Below are 17,536 nucleotides of genomic sequence, written 5' to 3' on the forward strand. Positions count from 1 at the left end.
AAAGCATAACAAGTCAGATTTGGTCAAATGAAATAAAAGCAAAATGTATTCTAAGCTGCTCTTAACATTTTCAGTGCCCTTACAAACTTAGATGCTTCTCACTACAGGGTGGCTGGTTATCCTTCAGCCAGGCTCTTCCCTTTGATCAGTGGTTCAGGCGCTTGGTGGTGATGTCTGTAGATGGAGGTGCAAGAGAGAGGAAGAGCATGGCAAATGTGTCCCCCTTTTAACATGTTCGTTCTTTCTTTCCTCTTGGCTTTGCTTCCCCCCTCCCCCTTCAAAGTCAAGTGAGCATTATCTCATTGTGGTCCCAAACTGCACAAGGGAAGGGGGGAGGGGTGTGACTCACTCAAGAGTCCAACAGATCCTTTGTTGCTGCCTAGGCCAGTGTCCTTATTTCCTGTGAGCCTGGGCTGGGTTTGTCCCATACATGCCCTGATGAGGTGTGAACTGCCCCTCTGCTCCTGGAGAGTTTTGCCTGGGGTTGTTTTAAGCCCGAGGACACATTTTTCAGCCTCATAACTATATACGTGAAATTACAACCTGTAACTTTACTATCACAACAATGGTCAGTGCATCATGAGCCTGCCGGAAACACCTGACATGACAAACTTTGCATTGGTACCACACAATCATAAGGATGAACATAGGGGTGCAGGATGTTCCCCCGAGACACAGAGCATCACACCCCTGCTCTAGGAGTTCGTTTCCTGGGGCACTCGCGGACCAGCTCCCTGGAGCAGTCCCTCTCCTCAGGAGCTTCCTCTGCATTCTCCAGTGAGCCCTCCTGGCCTGACCTCAGGCCTAGCTGTTCCTGAGCTGACTAACTGCTGCCCAGCCACCTAGGCACTAAGAAACTCGCAGGTGCCTGGGGGCTGGCTCATTCTCCTGTGGCAAGCCTAGCCCAGCTAGGCTGGGTGCCCGCTGCTAGGGGCCAGCTGCCTGTGCCAAGTACCCCCAAGCATGACAAGTACTGTCAAACCCTGCTGGAAGGGGGGGTCCCAGGGCAGCCTTGCCCCAGGGCAGAGCTGGCGCCTGCTGCTCCTTCACCCCCCCTTGCTAAGCAGCACTCCGGAACTCCCCAGGGGCCCGGCCCTCTCTCGCTGCAGGGGGCAGGGCGCGTAGCCCCGGGGACGGACCTTGGCCCTGCCTTCTGGACCATGCAGCCCCTGGCGCCCCGCCAGCGCCTCGGGGTTTCACGGTCGCTCGCTGAGGCGGGAGGAGACGGCGGCGGCCAGGCTCTACAGCTCGGCCCGCGGAGCTCCGAGCCCCAGCCGGCAGCGACTTGCCACCGGGCGCTCCTTACCTGGCGCCCGCCCCGCTCCGCCCCGCCCCCGGCAGGGAGCAGGCCCCGCCCCGGCTGAGCAGCCGCCCGGGCGAGGCGCCTGTGTGTGAGGGCAGCGGGCTGGGGTCTGGCGCGGCCGGGGGTGCCCGCCCCCCTCCCGGGTTTTGCAGTGGGCGCTCGCCCCTCTGCCTCCTCGCGCCGCGCTCCGGCCCCGAGCCGCAGACGGTCCCCAGCCTCTCGGGGGCTGGCGGGGAAGGGGCTCGGCAGCCCCGGCCGCTGCAAGAGGCGCTCGGAGAGCCGGGAGGCTGCCGCTAACCGGTGAGTGCTCAGGGCTGGGCCGCTGCGGGGCTGGGCCGGCGGCTCCCGGCGCCGCTGTGGGGGCGCTCCCGGCTCTGCGGGCTTTGCCCAGCTCGCAGCCGCTCGGACTCTCTTCCCCGGGGCAGGGGCGGGCAGCTGGCGCCTGGGTGTGACGGATGGCGGCGGCCGCGGGGCTTTGGGACCGGTTCTGAGCGGGCAGGGTCGGTCCTGCTGGGCCCCCTCTCCCGCTGGGCCCGCTCCCTTCCAGAGCCCGGGCTGGCCGCTGTCACTGGCGGGGCGCTGGGTTTCCACCCGGGGCTCTCGGCCGGCTTAGCACAACGGCGAGCCTGCCCCGGGCTTGCGGTTTGTGAGCACAGCTCGGCCAATCGCTGCCGTGAAAAACTTCACACCCCAGCGAGTCACTCGTCACTTTATTTGTGTTTCACATGGGCTTTATGACAGGGGCAATCTGCCTGGCCAGGGAAGGGTTCGCTAGAGCAGAGCTTTTTACTAGTACTGTACTTTGCGTCTGAGTCCTGGAGCACCTTTTAGCCTAGGATTGGGAAATGCTCCGCACTCTTCCCCCCCCCCCCCCCAATTCAGGTGGAATGTGTAAATATTATTTCTGTTTTTTAGGGGGGTAAACTGAGGTACAGGTGCAGCAATTTGTCCGTGGTCAGAGTGAATTATTGTCAGATCAGGAAATAGAAGCACACAGGCCTTTGCTTTTAACAATGAGATCACACTGTGCCTTTCCCATTGACAGGCTTTAAACATTTAACAAAGTAATTCCCAGAAGATGGACTGTGTCAAACAGTGCAGTTATGTAGGATCCCTTTGCTTCTGGGATTGCTGAAATCACTTGGCTTTTGACCTCATGCTTCTCAGTGCATTCAAGGCATGTGGGCATCCCGTATAACCTTACACTCCATTACTCACAGATCTATCCATTTGTCTGCCATGTACAATTCACCATTCTTTTTATAGCCACTGTAGTAGCATATAATACATGGGAAAGCAGACAGCATTTACTTCAAAGAGAGAGATCAAATCTAAATTTTCTGGATTAATGAGACAGAAACTTTATTTAACATTCAAGAAACAAGAGTGTGAGTGAAAATCTGAAGGGCATCAGGTGTTCATTATTAAATGCTTTAAATCCAAAGTATAAACCAGGTGTCCTATTTTTATGAGACGTTTGTATATATTATTACATTTACTACTCCTTTGGACCTGATAGTGCTTTACCTGGTCATAGTAATGTTAGCAGATTAACTGATTCATTGAGGTTTATAATAAATGCATTAGATTTTAAAATAAAGGAAAGCAAACAAAGAAAAACACCCCAAAATGTAAAACTTGTGATTAAAATTATGCCAGCAGGTAAAGAACTCCCTTGAAAGTGTATGAAAACAGATGTTCAGACCAGAAAACAGAGAATTCAAAAGTAGATGGAGGATGACCCGACTCCGGCTAGTCACCTTATCCAAATAATCAAGCCGCTTTGTGCAAGAAGTGGGTAGCACAAGGTCATCTACTTCCTATGTAGTTCTAGTAATGGCATCCAGATGTAATTGTAGATGTTCGTTTTATAGTCTGGATGAAGGGAGTTGTCCCATTTGGCCCTGGTGAAGAGACCAGTGCTTCATGTTTGGTATCGGTTTGCTCTTCCAGTTTATCAGCACAGTTAGCTTAGCTACCAGTTCTGTCCACAGGAGCCATTCCCTCTCCTTCTCCTCCTTTGATCACTTTAAGTGGGTTAGATTTCCCAACACAACAATTACTGTGTTCTGTTTTGCAGCCAGTTCCTTCCCTTTAATGACATCCTTCCCAAAGCAGACAGTGATAGGGCAATTGGTGTTAGCCTGGCTTTATCAGAGCTGTGTCTTGCACACTTGGCATCTGGCATTCTATTCATTGGATAGAATGCATCCGATGAAGTGAGCTGTAGCTCACGAAAGCTTATGCTCAGATAAATTTGTTAGTCTCTAAGGTGCCACAAGTCCTCCTTTTCTTTATCCATAGGATGTTAACTGTAGGGAGTCCAGTAAGTCCTGTGATCAGCTTATATGGGATGGATCCAGCATGTTGATCCAGGGAGCACACCTGATGATTTCCACCCCCTGCTGGCTCCAGATGGTGCATGCTTTGTCCCTCTCATTCTCTGCTGGATGGTGCGGCAGAGATGAGAGGAGAGTCAATGAGTTGTGGATGGTGATTAGCTAGTGCAGCCCCTACAAGCTGCTTCAGGGGAAAGGTACAGGAACTGCAGGAGATGAGACTTCTCCTCCTGCACTGTTGGGGTCTCTTTGGGAGAGAGAGTGTCACCTCCTATTAGTGGCAATGCGATCCTCTCCACCCAGTGGATTTATCCTCCTAAGACTTTTCTCCTGCCCATCTGTAGATGTGAAGTAGGGGACAGGGAATGCTCCCTTTCACGCAGGCATTGTGTCAGTTACACGGGTGCCATGGAAGGTATATTGACAGAGTTCCTGGAGAGAGAGAGAGAGGGAGGGAGGGAGCGAGGAAAAAAAAAAAAGAAAAGAAAAGAAAGAAACATGCTAATGTGAACGAAGGTTAAACCTATTAGGAAACCCCTCCATTTGACTGTAGAACCTTTCAGCTTGGAGAGGCTATGTGGTCAGCGATACCAGGTTGCTGGACTTTTGGTAGCATCACACATTCTGTGCAAATTTTTTAATGAGTATATTTGCATATCCACTATAAACTTTGACTTAGTCACACTCCCAAGCAGTGTGGGGAGGTGGAGCTTAGCAGCTGCATCTGGAATGGGTGGGAGGGTGTTCGGGGGCTCTTCGGGGAAGATGTTGGATAGCCCAGTACTGGCACTGGGCCCCCCCTCAACTTCTGTCCCACCATTCCTTCTGTTACAGCTGTCCCCACTCAGATCCAGTTGGGGGAACAGTGAGAGGGAAGGGGGAGCAGCTGTGGCCCCAGGTGGCAGGGAGATGGTACTGCAGAGTAATCCCTGCTATTTGTGTGTGGCAGAGTTGCCAAATCCATGTCACATGAGTTGCAGGACACTAGGCAGCTCTGTTTCCCTGTGCAAGTCAGTGGAAGAGCACATCTCTCAGTATGTGATACCTCTGTCAAAATGTGATGAATTTTGTGTGATGTGAGGTCATGCAATAATTAGGGCTGTCAATTAATCGCAGTTAACTCACACAATTAACTCAAATTAATTGTGATTAATTAGACTTATAACAATAGAATACCAATAGAAATTTATTAAATATTTTTGGATGTTTTTCTACATTTTCAATATTGATTTCAATTACAACACAGAATACAAAGTGCACAGTGCTCACTTTATATTATTATTTTTTATTACAAATATTTGCACTCTAAAAATGATAAACAAAAGAAATAGTATTTTTCAATTCACCTCATACAAGTACTGTAGTGCAATCTCTTTATTGTGACAGTGTAACTTACAAATGCAGATTTTTTCCTGGTTACATAACTGCACTCAACAACAAAACAGAGTAAAACTTTAGAGCCTACAAGTCCACTAAGTCCTATTTCTTGTGTAGCCAACCGCTAAGACAAACAGGGTTGTTTACATTGACAGGAGATACTGCTGCCTGCTTTTTATTTACAATGTCACCTGAAAGCGAGAACCGGCCTTCTCATGGGACTTTTGTAGCCGGCGTTGCAAAGTATTTACATGCCAGATATGCTGAACATTCGTATGCCCCTTCCATGCCACCGTTCCAGAGGACATGCTTCCATGCTGATGATGCTAATTTTATTTAAAAAAAAAGAAAAGAAAAAAAAGCATAAATTAAATTTGTGACTGTACTCCTTGGGGGGAGAATTGTAGTTCTCCTGCTCTGTTTTACCCACATTCTGCATATATTTCATGTAATAGCAGTCTCGGATGATGACCCAGCACATGTTCATTTTAAGAACACTTTCACAGAAGATTTGACAAAACACAAAGAAGATACCAATGTGAGATTTCTAAAAATAGCTAAAGCACTCGACCCAAGGTTTAAGAATCTGAAGTGCCGTCCAAAATCTGAGAGGGATGAGGTGTGGAGCACGCTTTCAGAAGTCTTAAAAGAGCAACACTCTGATGCAGAAACTACAGAACCCAAACCATCAAAAAAGAAAATGAACCTTCTGCTGGTGGCATCTTACTCACATGAGGAAAATGAACCTGTGTCAGTCCACACTGCTTTGGATCATTATCAAGAGAACCCATCGTCAGCACAGACGCATGTCCTCTGGAATGGTGGTTGAAGCATGGAGGGACATATGAATCCTTAGCGCCCCTGGCATGTAAATATCTTGCAACGTCAGCTACAACAGTGACCTGCGAATGCCTGTTCTCGCTTTCAGGTGACATTGTAAACAGGAAGCAGGGAGCATTATTTCTGGCAAATTGTAACCAGCCTTGTTTGTCTGAGCAATTGGCTGACCAAGAAGTAGGATTGAGTGGACTTTTAGGCTCTAAAGTTTTACATTGTTTTATTTTTGGTTGCAGTTTTTTTTTACATAATTCTACATTTGTAAGTTCAACTTTCATGATAAAGAGACTGCACTACAGTACTTATATGAGGTGAATTGAATTTTTTTTTTGTTTTTTATAGTGCAAATATTTGTAATAAAAATAAAGTGAGCACTATACACTTTGTATTCTGTGTTGTAACTGAAATTAATATATTTGAAAATGTAGTAAACATCCACAAATATTTAAAATAAATGGTAATGTATTGTTTAACAGCATGATTAATCGCGATTAATTTTTTTTAAATCACGCGATTAATTGCTTGATAGCCCTAATAATAATTCATTTCTGGTTTGTCATCTTCCCTTCCTACTTTCATCACTTTGGTCTTGAACAATCCAGAAATGAAGGATAATGCTGTCCTCTGAGCAACACTAGAGCAGGGTGCTTTACCTGGCACAGCAGAGTGGAATTGATACGCATCATGCAATTCTCATCCACTTAATTCTGCTGCTTTATTTGGGGCAGAGGCTATCCTTTCCTTTTTTCCTTTTCTTTCACTCTGTGCTTGCTAGAATAATGGGGCCTTGATTCCTGACTGGAACCATCTGAGACTGCTGTAGTATAAATTAAAAATAAGCTTTACCCCCCTATTTTGTATGGAGCAGCACAATGCTGATCCTCCTCTGGAGGTGCCTTTTCCTGCAAAGCAAATGCCATATAAGGAAAAGAGGAGAGACATTGTTCTATGTTTGTATAGCATCTAGGACCATGGGGTCTGGGTCCATGACGGGGGCTACAAGTCTCTAAGTCTGGGGTCATAAGTAGGTGGACTGTGGGCCAAATCCAGACTGCCAGATGCTTTGAATGGACCCCAAGATATTTTTATTTACTTATTATTATCATTGCTGTTGTTTTAATTTTCTTCTCTGGAATCTGGACCTTGACTATACCTTGACCAAGAACTTTGGGCCTTGAGAAAAATAATCAACGACCTCTGCTTTAGGTAATACAAATAATTAATAATGAGAAATAAAGTTAAGGGGGAGAGGGGACATGACCAACTACATATCAGGGAAATAAAGGTCACATGAAAAAACTATCTTGGTGGTATATCCTAGTACCCATCACTAGGTCTATTGAGAGAAATTTGGGGCCCCACTACATCATGTTCGCTGGGGCCCCATCCCCTCTCATTTCACTTAATTTACACAGACAGTACATATGTTTTTGGGGACCCTCAAGCTTGGGGCCCTGATACAATTTTTACTTGTTCCCCCGCTCTCATCAGCCTTGTTCGTCATCATAATATATGAGCACTTTCAATAGTGAAGGCCCTAGATCACTTAATGGGTCTCTGGCACTTTTTCCTTTTTGGGATAAAATCTCTACTTGCAGTAGAGGTTTTTTGGGGGGAGTGGGGTGTTTTCTGATTTAGACTATTCATTTCCCTTTTTTGTTGTTGCTGCTGCTGTTAGGGATTGAGGGATAGAAGGGAGATGTCAGTGTTGTGCTTGTCATTCTGATGGTGGACTGGCCTTTACAAATCAAGGCCCCTTTGCTATACAGTTGTTTTCAAGAGACAATTGATGTTTTAGTCATACTTGTTAGCTTCTTACTGGCGATTGGTGCCTAATGTCCTTCAACCTAATAAGGAAAATCTCTTAAAACACAAGATGGGTGGTTTCTCTAAGAGAAAGGGAGACACCTAGTAGGATGAGGAGCTAGTCTGGCTGTTTAGTGAACATCTGACTTTTGTGATTGTTCATCACTCATCAATCCACAAGTTTCTGGGAGCACTGAAGGAACAACAGATATAAAGAAAATTACTTCCCTAATCCATTTTACCCTTCATAAGGTTTTTGGGAAAATCCCCTCTTCCAACATACAGAAATAAGGTTTCATTTCTGATACATGGAAAATGAGAAATTAAAATAATGTTGTTTATCCTTATGCCACACTCACACCCTGTAACTGGGATTCTGTTGATTCAAAGAACACTTACAGTTATGTTGTTACATGTGTGTAAAGTGAGTAAAAGTTTAATGACTTCTAGGCTTGGGATTAAGTGTATGTTTGACAGTTTGGAGCAGGTGGAAACGTGTGTTTGACAGCTGAGGCGGCAGCGTTCGTAAACTTCCGACTCAGCAGAGCCAAATTATCATTAACACTTAGAGATCAAAACCATTGGTACTAAAAGGTACAGTTATGAAGATAAACATTTTCATGGGTAAAACTTCCAATAATAACTTTACTCAGAGATTGAGTCCTGGTCTTGTGTACAGCAGGCGTGATTCCATTTTATTCTACTATTACTTGTTAAATGAGCCATTCAATCTACATAGTAGGTAAAAATCTTCCGGGCTTTGTATTTGCTTAAGGAGGTTGCTGATCACAGTGCTCTTTATTCCGAGCCCAGAATGCCTGAATGAAACCAAAGTAGAGTTCAATTCTACCCCTGTCTGTGCTCTTTTCATGCTCAAAGTGTACTTCAGAACCAGGATACGAGACATATGTTAAAATCCAAAGCTTTGCTGTTTTTGTTTTCACTAAAATATTATGGCAGCATATGTTGAGAGACTTTCTATTTCTCTAGTTACTGTTGATGCCAATTGATTGGTTTATGTGGGAATATTTGTTTGCTGGGAGGGGTGGGGTTGTTCCACTCAGGGCCCGGACTTGCAGTCCTTACAATAAATGTAACCATGCTCCTTGTAATCCACTTTAAATTCTTGCAGTAAGGACTGCAGGATTTACACTTCAATGTGTGGAAAAGCATTCTTCTAAGATGGGAAGCCGATGTAAATGGGGGGAAAAAACCTCCTTCAGCTTGGTTGTTTTAGCAACAAATTAGTTAAGTAAAACTTTTATTTGCGATGAAAAATCCTACAGCTATATAAATTCCAAATAGCTGTGAATATTTGTAGTTGAAATGCCTTTTAAAAAATCAAGTTACTCTTTTTTCTTGAGTAATCATACACTGAACAACATAATGGACATTGTTCTGCTTCGTTATGGAAATGCTGACACTAAAGCTGTGCCTGAGATTTGGAACAGAGCTAGGTTTAGGTTTCAATTCCCCAAAGTTTGTGGGCTTTCTGATGAACTTGGGTTGAGCTATGGCCTTTGGAAGGAACGAGGTGGAATATTGTGGTTTTGTATTATTTTTGCTTAAAACCAGGTCAAGTTGATAGTTTCATCTGTGTTTCACTTTGCAGTTTGGGTTTAAACCCAAAACTGAATGTGAGGGAGGGGGTCCTGGTCTACACTATAGAGTTAGGTCGACAGGGCTGTCCTTAGGATATATGGGGCCCTATGCAGTATTATTAAATTATTAAACTATGCCCGACTTGCTCTTTGCAACACAAACGTAAGCTTACAGTATTGGAAAACTTGCCACATGCACTTTATTAAAAAGAAATTTAAACAAATTAAGCACACTATAATGCTGATGGACTCTACTTACACTAAAGAAGTAGTGCTCTAGAAAAAATTCTAATTTATTGACAGAATGATGCAAATCAATTTTTTAAAATTTGTCAACATTTTGTTGGAAATTACTATGAAGAGGTATTGGAACAAGGATTTGTTTTTAATTAAAAGCAATCTTTCTGGCTTTTTTGGCTGCAAAATCAGTAATAATGTCATCGTATGACAATCTTGTTCGATTGCAAGAATAGCAAGACCAGTCAAGCATTCCTGGTGCTCGTAAAGTATTAAACCTTCCATCAACGGCAGGTAGTGCTTTATCCATCACAACATTAGAAAATTCAACTTCAAATTTCTTTTCTGGATCTTCTATGGACTCATCTGCTCCTTCATATTCTGTTTGCCATTTTTTCCTTGAAACTCTTGTCACATTCAGACATGGAAATTTTGGTTCTACACTGAGTGCCTCTGCAAACTCTCTTGCACGCCAGAAATACCTCTTCTCATATTGGCACCATTATTGTAGCCTTGTCCTCTAATGTTCATTACGGACTATCCCATTCGTTTTAGTTCATCAAGGAGAGCTTGAAGAAGTCCAAAACCTGTAGTGTCCTCTACTAAAAATGTGATAAATGATTCCTTAAGTGGAATTGTGCTGAATCACTAATGTTGACAAATCTCACTACTAGCGACATCAGTTCTTGATGACTTATGTCAGGAGTGCAATCTAGAATTATGGCAAAATATTTTGCCAAAGAATCCAGTGAAGCAATTTTGTCTCTCACTTTACCACTCATTAGCATTATCAGTTAATTTTGAATTCTTGGTCCCAAATAGTGGTCATGTATTTCATTTTCAGTTACTCTCTGGAAATGTTCATTCATCACTGTGTCAAATTTTCCAAGCAGTTGTACAAGGCCCAAAAAAGTGCCATTTTTGGGCTGGTATAATTTGTCAACACTTCCTCTAAAAGCAAGATTGTTTGTTGATAGATATCCAAAAATAGATAATAGACATTCAAGAACACAACACCGATGCTTCCTCTCTGACTCCAGCAATCTTTGACTTTGGGCATGAAGAGTTGTCTGATTTTTTTAAACTTACAAATCAGCTCACACCATTTGTGCATACTTTCGACGTGGTGTTGTGCCTTTTCATGTTGCGGTAATGTGTGACTAAGATTTTGCCAATCATTAATACCCACGGTTGCTATGTTAAAATTGCAACGGTTGAAAATCTTGCATGGAAAACAAAATACAGCATCCTTGCATTTAGAGTACACAAGCCACCATCTGTTGACAATTTCATTGTTGGAAAGTCTTTTATAGTAATAGTTTTCTGTGAATTCCCTACCTCTAATGTCTTTAGGATATTTGAGACCTTCTATTTTCAGAAGGCCTTTCTCAAGTATAATGTCATGTAATTTGTTGTTTAAAGAGTGCGGCCATGCGCCAATGTCATTTATATCCCGTGCTAGTACAGTTTCAGCTGTTGTAATTTATTGTTTTGTGTCTGTATCTGTTTCAAATGATTGTTCTGTGTTTTGAGTTTCTTGAACTTCTGCATAAAAATTTTCTTCGGCAATTACTTGATCTTGATCAACTTTGTTGTTTTCATGATGCACAAACTTAAGTATAGAACCCTTTTGTGCTTTTATAGCTAATTCTATTTCATCTTTTCATTTTCTTTTTTGTGACCCGGAAGGTTGTTTTCGATACGACATAACTTATAAGGGTGTTTTTTTTTAAGGAAATAACTGTTTAAATTATTGTCAGATTATCAGAAATATTATTTAAAATAACTAATAGAGGATAGCCATGAGTCTGTGACCTTGAGCTAGTGTAGAGACACCTCACAAGGCGCTCCACCCTGACTGAGACACAGTAGAGTTGGAAAACCAGGTCATTTTTACAAAGTCACTTTTTAATTGTAAATGTGTAGTGGGTATCAGTCTTAATCTAGTTACAACTCTATATCAAATTTATACTGTAAATAGATCAATGGCATTATCCAGTTTAATAAGCTAGGTTTCCAAGCAGCGGGAAAATAGCACCCTAGTTTTTTTCCTAGGTAAAGCACAAAGTGACCAGCAATGAAGCCAGCACAGAATCATCTCATCTAGATTAAGGTAGGACAGAAATGTTATCGAAGTCCTACCCACTAAAATTAGTACAGCATGGACAGAGACAAGCTAATTTCTTTTTCCAAGCTAATGTGCCCTTGTTACAGAAGGACCCTCTCCAGGTTTTGTCACTCATCCTTTCTGGTAAACAGTGTCAATTATGACACTGAACTTCCATCATGAGTTCATTTTACATAGACAATTGAGTAATCAGATTATGATAACTTCTGATCACTTGCAATCTTGACTGGATATGAACTGATTAACCTTCTTCCCTTACAGTAATTTTTACAGATGATATTCTTATTGTAATGCCAGGTTTGGCTAGCCATTACAATGACTTTCCAATAGTGAAGAAAGACTTTTTAGAAGTAGGGTTGGGGTTTTTTCCTTCTACTCTACAGCTGTGCACGAACGGTCTGTGAAATCCCACAAAGTTTCCAAAACTTCAACATCAGTATCCTTTTTCACAGACTTTTTTCCTTCTTCACCAATATCTACTTCTCTGCTCCTTGGAAACCCATCTTATTAAACTGGATAATGCCATTGATCTATTTACATTGGGAGCTCTCAACCTTTCCAGACTATTGTACCCCTTTCAGGAGTCTGATTTGTCTTGTATACCCCCAAGTTACCTGAGGGATGCTATTGAGTGATGGGGGAGGGGAAGGTGGGGACTCCTGAGGGGGGGGGCTATTGAGGGATGGGGGAGGGGAAGGCGGGGGCTCCTGAGGGGGGGATATTGAGGGGAGGGGAAGGTGGGAGCTCCACTGAAGGCGGTCCCCACACAGCACCGCTGACCCCAGTGTGTCGAGGGGGCACAGCAACCTCCCCCACCCGCAGACCCCCAGAAGACCCTCCCCACACACATTGCTGACACACAACGAGCTTCGTACATAGCAGACGCTGCGGCAGCCCATGGGGGATGGACAAGACAGAAAAGGATACCAAGCCGCCCAGCCTGCCTCATGGTGGCAGAGTCACCGTTCTCTGCAGAGACTCTTGTACCCTCTCCCTCGCGCAGAATGCACCTCACCGATGCATTCAGCTCTGAATACAGCCCCTGCCTAAGGAGACTGCAGCGCGCGCTCAGAGGGCAGGAGCCGACCCACTCTTACCTGCTGTCCCAGTGGTGCCCCATGCAGCTGCGTATGCCTGAGGACGGCCCTGTAGGTTGACCCAAGGCAACTTACATTGACCTAACTCTCTGTAAAAATGTTCCTCCTGCTGATGTAACTTGCCCACTATGCCAACTTAATAACTCCACCTCTGTGGGAGGCGAAGTGCTTAGGTTGACGTAGTTAGGGTAATATCGGTGTAGACACTGCATTACTTGCATCGACTTTAGTGGCCTCCAGGAGTGTGTCCCACAGTGCCCTACCGCAGTGGTTCCCAAACTTGGTTCGCAGCTTGTTCAAGGTAAGCCCCTGGCAGACTGCGAGATGCTTTGTTTACCTGAGCATCCACAGGTATGGCTGCTCGCAGCTCCCACTGGCAGTGGTTCTCCCATTGTCTGGGAACGGTGAACTGCGGCCACTGGGAGCTGCGAGTGGCCATAGCTGCCGACACTCAGGTAAACAAAGAGTCCCGTGGCCTGCCAGGGGCTTACCCTGAACAAGCCGTGAACCAAGTTTGGGAACCCCTGCCCTACCATGACCGCTCTGGTCACCGTTTTGAACTCTGCTGCCCGGTGGCCAGATACACAAGCATGCGCCCTTCCCCTTTTAAAGCCTTGCAAATTTTTGAAATTCCATTTCCTGTTTGCTTTGCATGGAGCGCTCACCTAGCAATTGCCCAGCAGACCATGCTGGCCCCACGGTGCAGATGCACTCCTGCCTGGAGTCCACAGGAGGCGGTGGATCTCCTGGGTCCATGGGGAAAAGAGGTTGTGCAGGCACAGCTCCGATCCAGCCATAGAAAGGTAGATATCTACGAGCAGATCACCCGTGACATGGTGGAGAAGGGCTACAAGAGGGACATACAGAATTGCCACCTGAAAGTCAAGGAGCTGTGGCAGGTGTACCAGAAGGCAAAGGAGGCTAACAGTTGTTTTGGTGTGGAGCTGCAGACATAGTGCTTTTATAAAGAGCTGTGTGCCATCCCTGCCAAAGACCCCACCATCATTGCCAGGAGTCCTATGGATACTTTGGTGGAGCTGGAGTCACAGCGAGGAGGAGGTATTGGGCAGGAAGAGGAGGAGGAGTATGAGGGACAGGCGACCGGGGGATCCAGTGGTGCAGGGAACCAGGACCTGTTCTTGACTATAGAGCAGTTGAGCCAGTCCCTACAGTCCAGCATGGGTGAGCCTGATGCAGGGGAAGGAACCTTTGGTAAATATGCAGTTTACTTTGATATTGCAGGGACACATCTGTTCATTTACTCTTCTTTAATCATTTTGACTTAGGAAGAGGTAATGAAATAACTAAGAGAGGTTAAGTTGCTATCTGCTTCTCATTCCCCTGCATAATTAGGCAGAGGGGGTCCTGCAGAACAGTTTGTTTATGTGCACCAGGATGTCTTGTGAATCCTCCATAGAGATCTCAAAAGTTTCCTGAAGGTAGTCTTCAATTCTCTGCTGAAGGTTTCTGGGGAGGGCTGCCTTATTTTTTTTCTGCTATGGTAGGACACTTCTGAACACCACTAAGCAATTACTTCAGCAGGCACTATTGCAGCACACAAGCTAGCAGCATACGGACCTGGTCTGTAGCCAGACGCGTGCAGGAGCTGTTCCCTTTTGGTCTCCATTACCCTCAGGAGTGTGATATCAGCTAAAATCACCACCTGTAGAAAATGATGCCAATATTCAGTTCAATGGCCCTATCCGCATATACTCATGCCTGTGAGCTACCCTCATCCATAGTCCCAATTTGCCCACTCTCCCACCCCTCCCAGCCCCTCAAGCTGTCCCATGGTTGGGACTGCCACCGTGCTCCGTGAATCCCAAGAAGAAGTGAGAATGTAGTGCTTGGAACTTGTGTGGATCAAAGGGAGTGAGTTCAGTATGCCAAGTTTCCATTTATCTTGTGAATACACTCTCAATAGTAGCTCTGTGCATTGTGTCTTTTGCAGCTAGAAATATGGCCTTGAGGGACTCTCCATTCACATCAGCAGAGCAGCTCAGCCAGATAAGGAGGAGAAGGAAGAGGACATGGGATGACGTGGTCCAAGAGATCCTGCAAGCCGAGCAAAGGGCTTGGAGGATCACTGTCGTGGACAGAACAGACAGGGATAGAGCAGAGAGGAGAAAAGCACGGGAGAGAGACATGCAGCAGGACATGATAGCGCTTCTCAAGATGCAAACAGACATGCTGGAGACACTTCTTGACCTTCAGTTTCAACAAACTTGTGCTCACCTCCCTCTGTAGCCCACAGAGAACTGCATTTCGGGACCTCCCTATCCGCACTCCCATTCCATGTGGTGTCCGGGGCTAGTTCTCTACACCTACCAATCACAGCTGCACATACACTGACCCATGAGAGACACGGTTGGTGTATGTGTTTGTGAAATGAAAATGACTGTTTTTTCCCCTTCAAAGGTTCTTTTCCCTGTATTTATAAAGTCTCATTCAGTTATAAATATGTCTATTTGCCTGGATTTGGAATAAATGGCTAGTTATGGAAACTGAATTAATCTTTACTAGTTCACAACCTATGCTGGCTGGGTCTCGCCTCATTCAGAGATAATAGCAATAGGTACATGTGCGATATTACTCTTTGCACTCATTACAAGGTTCATAGCAGGGTGCACAAAAACAATGCCAGGCAGAGCACACTACATAAACACACATTACTGTGGCTCACTATTAAGACGGTCTTTCAATCACTCCCTGAATCCCTATAGCTCCCTATTGAGCTCTTCTTATAGCCCTGGTATCTGGCTGCTCAAAATCAGCAGACAACCATTCCTCTTCCACCCTCCACTCCAGCAGAAACTTTCCCCCCTTTGCTTCACAGATATTATGAATCGCACAGCAGGCAGCTATAACCACTGAGTTTTTTTTTTTTCACTGAGGTCTAATCTTGTGAGTAGACTGTACCAGTGGCCTTTTAGATGGCCAAAGGCACATTCAAATGTCATTCTGCACTGGCTCAGCCTGTAGCTGAAGTGCGCCTTGCTGCTATCGAGGTGGCCGGTATATAGCCACAGAAGTAAGGGGTAGGCTGGGTCTCCCAGGATCACTATTGGCATCTCAATATCCGCAGTGGTAATCTGTCGGTCTGGAAAGAAGGTCCCTGCTTGCAGCTTTCTGAACAGGCCTGTGCTCTTAAAAATGAGTGCATCATGCACCTTCCCTGACCATCCTACACTGATGTTGGTAAAACATCCACGGTGATCCACCACCGCATGCAATAGAAAAGTAGCCCTTTCTGTTGATGTACTCTGTGGCAAGGTGGTCTAGTGCCAAAATAGGGAGATGTGTGTCATATGTCATCCCACTGCAGTTCAGGAACCCCATTGCTGCAAAACCATCCACTATGTCCTTCACATTGCCCAGAGTCACAGTCCTTTGCAGCAGGATGCAATTAATGGCCTTGCACACTTGCATCACAGCAACCCCCACAGAAGATTTCCTAACTCCAAACTGATTCCCGACTGATCGGTAGCAGTCTGGTATTGCAAGCTGCCACACAGTCATCACCACTCGCTTCTCCACTGTCAATGCAGCTCTTGTTTTGGTGTTGCTATGCCGGAGGGCTGAGCAAGTCCCACACACGCTTCCAGGAATGTGGCCTTACACGTGCAAAAGTTCTGCAGCCACTGCTCATCATCCCATACCTGCATAACGATGCGATCTCACCAGTCAGTGCTTGTTTCTCTGGTCCAGAACCGGTGCTCCACTGTCTGCAGCTGCTCCATGAATGCCAACAACCACCTTGAATTGTTTCTTTCTAGGTCCAACAGCAAGGCAGCCTCTAAGGAATTGTCTTGTTCTGCTGCCTGGCTCCTCTGGCAGCTCTGCAAATACTGCAGGATCAGGCACATTGTGCTTGCAACGCTTATCACAGTAGTGCAGAGCTGTGTAGGATCCGTGCTTCTCACACCAATGGCAGATGCGCTGGTTTGCAGGGCTTTTGAAAAGAGGCACGAAACATTATGGGATGCAGATAAAATTCTGGGAAGGAGCAAACTGCATCATGGGATGTTGAAACCATGTTCCCAGGCATGCCTGTGCAACTCGTTTGCCCTGATGAGGTGTCGCAAACCCTTCCTAAAACACCCTGTGCAAGATGGTGGCAAGCTGTACGGTGGGATAGCTACTCACTGTGCACTGCTCTCTGCATCAGTGCAAACCCTGGTAGTGAGGGGACACACTGCTGACACAAGGAGCATAGTGAACATGCAAAAGTGATTTAATTACTGTGGCAGCTGTACGACAACGGAACTTAGGTCGAATTAATTTTATAGTGTAGATTTGCCCTTACAGCATGCGTGTGTGTGTAGTGAAACAAATGTTTGTTCAAACTTCTGTGCACTGAATCTACTTCATTTTACACAGCTATGGCGAGAACTCTGTGAGCAATTTAGTGATGTGATTAGATCATGGGACTTGTGGTCAGGAGACCTGGGTTCTGGTTGTGGCTCTAACTAACTACCTCTGGACAAGCCACTTACTTTCTCTGTGCTTTCCTATCTAAGTGGGAATAATAATGCTTACCTATCTACTTTACAGGGAGAAACATGTTAGGGCTACTTCCCTGTGAAGTGGCTGTCAACCATGCAGCTGCTTTTAACAGCAAAGGGGCTGGGCAAGGGAGAGTCTTCAAACTTTTCCCCTTAGCAAAATTCCTTTTTCTGTGCCATCTCCCAGTCCCATCTGGCTGTATGTTTTTACAGACAATCAGGCAGAGACTGTAGGAAGAAGTTCCCTGTCCTTCCTTGCTGTAGTTACTGTTATCATTTCCCAGGCAGCTGTCCTGCACTTTATTT

At 45.3% G+C, this 17,536-nt stretch overlaps 2 protein-coding genes across 2 annotated transcripts in view; both read left to right on the forward strand.

Moving 5' to 3' along the window:
- The window catches only part of KIF5C (kinesin family member 5C), a 143,459-nt gene extending 128,230 nt beyond the window's left edge, over window positions 1-15,229 (forward strand). The window contains exon 26 of the mRNA XM_037912496.2: window positions 14,677-15,229. The gene's annotated coding sequence lies outside the window, so the exon portion shown is untranslated. The remainder of the gene's footprint in view (window positions 1-14,676) is intronic.
- LYPD6B (LY6/PLAUR domain containing 6B) overlaps window positions 1,253-17,536 on the forward strand; it is a 114,734-nt gene continuing 98,450 nt past the window's right edge. Inside the window, exon 1 of the mRNA XM_037912500.2 lies at window positions 1,253-1,603. The gene's annotated coding sequence lies outside the window, so the exon portion shown is untranslated. The remainder of the gene's footprint in view (window positions 1,604-17,536) is intronic.

Source organism: Chelonia mydas, chromosome 11 (assembly GCF_015237465.2).
Source record: "Chelonia mydas isolate rCheMyd1 chromosome 11, rCheMyd1.pri.v2, whole genome shotgun sequence".
Lineage (NCBI taxonomy): Eukaryota > Metazoa > Chordata > Testudines > Cheloniidae > Chelonia > Chelonia mydas.